Consider the following 5,919-nt stretch of genomic DNA (forward strand, 5'->3'; position numbering starts at 1 on the left):
GAAATAGATTGATTCTGTGGGGGGAAATACGGTCATAGCTGTTTTGATCAAACATTGCAGCACAGCTTCATATGTTTCCCCACTGCAAATACTGCATTAGATCCAACTCAGTTTGGTGAAAAAGGGAGGGTGGGTCTCCTTTGACAACCCTAAATGTCTATGCTGGAGATTATGGGACAAAGGCTATAGTAAGGCAGGGAATTTAAGTGAATGAAAAAACTGACCGTATGAACAAGAATAATCTGTATCATACATTACAGCCTGACCAAAATGATGTGTCTATACGCTACTGAACCAGACCACAGATTAATAACAGTTACATAGCAGTGGCTACAAAGGACAGAACAGCAGCAGAAGAAGATGCCCTTTCAGTGCCTTCACTGCTGATGGGCACCTGCAAGACTGGCTGGTTTTATTCTTTTTGAATTTAAAATAAATGCAGACCTTCCCCTCTGCCTTTCTGTAGCAATGACATTTAATTGCCTTTAAGCCTTGAGCTGGTCAATGGAGACACAACACTATCAGGAATCATTTGTCCTTTATGTATTTCTGTGGCATGATCTATATTGCCATGCTGAGAAGGGTCCTTGTGGGTGTCAAACATGGCTGCAGTCCCTAATGGAAATAAAGGAAAAAATAAAAAGCTCTAATAAATAGGTGTTTCTCTAATGTAACTTTTAGTTTGCAGGTAGCCTTGAGGCCCAGAGATAACATCACCTCTGCTGGGATGGGTGGAGGAAAAGAAAATAATAGGATTGCTGGGGAACAATTCACCCTTTGAGGTATTTATTGATTGCACCCAACTAACAGCAATTGCACTGTTTTAAAAATATGTATTTTCAAATTATTGAAATCTTTCATTGTGTAGTACCTGACATATTCACACTGTCACACATGCTTTGCTTACTCTCCTTTAGCCTTTCCCCCACATACTATGTAGACCCCTAGATTTATATATATATGAATTTTATGAATATCTATCTATCTATCTATCTATCTATCTATCTATCTATCTATCTATCTATCTATCTATCTATCTCTATCTCTATCTATCTCTCTATCTATCTCTCTATCTATCATCCATCTATCTATCTATCTATCTATCTATCTATCTATCTATCTATCTATAACAGAAGTCAAGTACATAGAGCTGAATGAACTGATGTGACAATGAGTAGAGGGGATATTAAACTCATGAAAAACATCTGCTTACATTTTTTCCTTGTTGTATTTTTATAAGTGCTTTTGCAATGGAGGTAAGTAAAAATGTTGGGTTATTTCCCTAGTTCAGGGTTTCTTCCAATGATCTGAGTTGGGCATGGAGTTTGGGATACTCAAATCCTATTCTTTCTGTTTCCATCAATACGGAAAAAGGGTATCAAAAGAGGATTAGGTTCTAGGGATTTTGACTGTTGTGATACCACTACATGGATGACACCCAGCTCTATTTCTTCTTAACAGCTGAGTTAGGTGGGTCTGTGGAAGGTAATGGGACAAATTAGGGCCAATCAATTGAAGCTCAATACAGACAAGATTGAGTTGTTAGTCAATGACAAAGCTGCTCGAGGACTGAGAAGTCAGCATTTTCTGGAGGGATTTACATTTCCCCTGAAGGAGCAGGTTCATAGCTTAGGGGTACTGCTGTATCCTGTCCTACATTTAGAGGCTCGACTCTCTTCTGTGGCGTGCACCACCTTTTATCAGCTACAGCCATTTCTTTAAAAACTGTGATCTGGTCTCAGTGATCCATGCTCTGATAATGTCCAGGCTGCACTTTACATGGGCTACCTTTAAAAACTATCTGGAAATTGCATTTGGTCTGAAATGCAGTAAACAGGCTAATTCTGGGGGATGGACGTAGGGACTGTCATCACACCTGTACTGAAAGATCTGTAGGGACTATTTGTTTCTGAGTTCTGGTTCTTACTTTTAAGGCCCTAAATGTCTCATGGGTGGAATACTTGGAGGACCATCTCTTGTTGTGTTGCCTAGCCCCCTGGTTAAGATCTTCTCAAGCCCTATATTTTGTGCCCTGTCCACTGAGGTGAATGACGTAGTTACCAGAAACAGGGCTTTTTTCTGTGGAGGCATTGTTTCTTTGGAATGCCTTTCATCTTGCGACTCACCTGGCATCCACCTTACTCTTCTTTAGCTGCTATGCTAAAACATTGTTAGCCAGACTTTTAACTAAGCAGTTGCATTTTCTAAAACTCTTTTTATGGTCTGCTTCTAACCCCTGGACTGTTTTATGAATATCTTTTTAGGCTACTGAATATTATTTAATGCTGTTTTTAGGCCGTGGTGGTGGTGGAAAGTTCCATCCAGTCGCACCTGATTTATTGACAGAGTTACTAAAATAATTGACTCTGGCAATGCTGTGGACATAGTGTATCTAAATTTCAGTAAAGCATTTGACAAAGTTTCTTATGATATCCTTGAGGATAAGCTGGTTAAGTGTGGGCTGGATGGTGCAACTGTTGGATGGATTCATGGTTGGTTGAAAAATTGTACCCAACGAGTGCTTGTAAATGGCTCTGCGCCTACATGGAGAGAAGTCTCGAGTGGAGTGCCACAGGGCTTGGTCCTGGGCCCGGTGTTTTTCAGTGTTTTTATAAATGACCTGGAGGAAGACATAGAGGGGATGCTTATCAAATTTGCAGATGACACGAAGCTGGGTGGGATTGCTAATTCTGAAGAAGACAGTCAGGATTCAAAATGATCTAGATAGGCTAGAACAGTGGGCTGAGACAAATAAAATGAATTTCAATAGAGATAAGTGCAAAGTCTTACACTTAGGTACAAAAAAATCAAAGGCACAGATATAGAATGGGAGGGACTTGGCTTGACAGCAGCACATGTGAAAGGGATCTAGGTGTTCTGGTTGATCACAAGCTAAACATGAACCTGCAGTGCGATGTGACTGTGAAGAAAGCTAATGCAATCTTAGGATGCATTAACAGAAGCATTGTGTCCAGATCATGGGAGGTGGTAGTTCCACTCTATTCTGCTATGGTCAGGCCTCACCTGGAGTACTGTGTCCAGTTTTGGGCACCACATTTTAGGAAGGATGTCGACAAGCTTCAGCGTGTCCAGAAGAGGGCAACCAGGATGGTGAGAGGGTTGGAATCTAAGTCTTATGAGGAAAGGCTGAAAGTGTTGGGTATGTTTAGCCTGGGAAAGAGAAGGCTTAGAGGGGACATGATTGCAGTCTTCAAGTATTTGAAGGGCTGTCATGTAGAAGATGGAGCAGATCTATTATCTCTTGCTCCGGATTGCAAGACTAGATCTAATGGGTGGAAATTACAAGGGAGTCGTTACCAGCTAAATATCAGGAGAAACTTCCTAACTGTAAGAGTGGTTGAGCAGTGGAACAGTCTGCCTCGGGAGGTGGTGGATGCTCCTTCGCTGGATGTTTTCAAGCGGAGGCTGGACGACCATCTTTCGGGTATGTTGTAGAGCTATCTTTCGGCTATGCTCCTGCAGAGTGCAGGGGGTTGGACTAGATGACCTGCAAGTCCCTTCCAACTCTAACATTCTATGATTCTATGGCAACCCCATAGGCAAGAGACATTCAGAGGTGAATTGCCATTGCCTGCCTCTGTGTAGCAGCCCTGGGCTTCCTTGGTGGTCTCTCATCCAAATATTAACCTTACTAGAGCCAACCTTGCTTAGCTTTCAAGATCTGACAAGATTGGGCTAGCCTGGGCCATCCAAGTCAAGGTGTTTCTTAGGCCCTAGACTTGTTTTATAGCTTGTTCTATTACTGAAAGTTCTTGTGTTTTTTTGTTTTCGTGCTTTTATTGTATGGTTTTTAGTTCATCAGCCACCTCAGACAGCAGTTTACTTGAGAAGTACTTCATGCCCTTCTCTTCAGAAGAAAAAAAGATGAAGGAGCTGGATAAGCCATTTTGTGAAAAGATCTGAAGTCTGGCTAAATAATGGCAGAGAACAGAGGGGTTATGTAGAGCTATACATATTTAAACACTAAGGAAACACCATTAAGGAAAGTGTAGGAGAAAGTTAGGGATTTTTTACAGGGGATGACAATGAAATGCATTCATCTGTGGCAAACTGCTCAGGGGAATTAGGTATGTATGTCTTATGGGGGAGCGGAGAACTGATTCCTTGCTATGGAAGAAAGTTATATCGCAAAAAGCACTCAGAGGCATATGTGAGAAAACATTTCTGCACTTTCCTCTTGGGAAGCAAAGTACATGAAATGAACTAATACATGAGGGATTTGCCATTTAGTTTTCTCTCGTTCTCTGACATCAGATCCATGGCAAGAGCTTATTGTGCCAATGGAGTTTGTGTGTTGCTTCCATCCCAAGAGGATGAATGCAGTATTATAGGAATCTGTACTAATACCAAGTTGGTCTGGCTCAAAGTGCAGCCCTTGCAGGGACTGATGGTAGTGGTTGTCCATCGGCTGGGATAATACAGTAGTAACAGGATTTGACCTCAGGTACTTTAATTACCACTATTAGGCCATCACCACTTTGTTAATGATTAGCAGGCTTTGTAAATGACAGGGGTAGGTTTTGTTAATTTTGACATCTTCAGCATATTAGCTGGGAGCACTTTTGTACTAATCTTTGTGGATCTGCCAGTGTCCCATTTATTAATGGAGCAGCTTGCTGGCTTGTTATGAGGATTCTGTGCTCAGCGGGATGAGCAGATGAGGCTTTGTCCATGCAGTAATGCTGCTAGCAGAAGCCAAAGAGAAGGCTATTTTTAAGTTGGACTATGATTGCATTTCCTACCTCCTTCACTGCTCCTGCTGACATTGATATAGTTATAGCTATTGAGATAGCCAGCCAGTAGCATAAGTAGCTTTACAGAGGGAAAAGAGGAACACTCATAAGAAAGGCCTGACAGTGGCTGAAATAAGAACCCCACAATAGCGGCAATGACAACTTCCATGGTCAGACTTTCTGTACCCCTGGTATTGTGCAGATTTCTTCCCTGTGAAACTGAGGCATTTGGTGTGATGATGTCAAGGTACAGGTGAGAATATATATAAATGAACAAATGGGATAGTGTATTTTGGATTTTTTACTTGCAACTACCACTCTCATTCTTCCTCAGTGAACCTAAAATATTATGTAGTAGTCAATTTTTCTTTTGGTGTGCATGGATTCTAAGGGTGAAAGCTGTCAGCTGTGAGGTAATCTTTAAGAGTTTGTCCAGTGTTTCCTCCCAGCTTAATTGAAGTATAATAATGTTATAAGCCTTCTGTTCTTTTCTCTTTTGGTTCATATTTAGGAATACATTGTCCTCCCTGTAACCACACAAGAGACCCAAGATAAAATGAAAACAATGTTTATTTCCCCAGAAGGTTTGGTAAGATCTCTGAGGCTTGAAAATATTTACAAATTTAAGTAACAGTTTCAGCTGGTAAAAGACATAAGAATCAATTACTGATAATACAATATAATCATAAGATAGTGAGCAGGTAACAGCCAATATGTGCTTTGAGAGAGAAGTTATGAATGACTGAATTTAGAGCCACTGTATCCCAGACTAGAGCTATCAGAGTGCTTTGAAATGAAAACACAGATTGTCCTTTTAGTTTCCATCAGTCTTGGAAGACTACAGAAGGTTAATTAAATACTGTGTGGGTTTGCCCCCCCAGTCAGAATAATGAGACAGACAACAGTTTGGAGGTAAACAAGGGCCACTTTATTAACTATTTAACATAACATTGTGGCAAGGGACCAACTAAGCAAACACAGAACAGACAAGGCAGGTGTCCAGCTGAGCTCTGAGCAGGAGCAGGAGACAGAGCTGCTAGAGGGGTGAGTGGAGTTGGGAGTAAGCAGTGAAGTGGCTAAATTTACAGATGATACGAAGTTGTTCAGGGTGGTGAAAACCAGTGAGGATTGTGAGGCACTCCAAAGGGATCTGTCAAGGATGGGC

This window comes from Gekko japonicus, unplaced genomic scaffold (genome assembly GCF_001447785.1).
Source record: "Gekko japonicus isolate JY-2015 unplaced genomic scaffold, Gekko_japonicus_V1.1 scaffold11, whole genome shotgun sequence".
NCBI classification, from domain to species: domain Eukaryota; kingdom Metazoa; phylum Chordata; class Lepidosauria; order Squamata; family Gekkonidae; genus Gekko; species Gekko japonicus.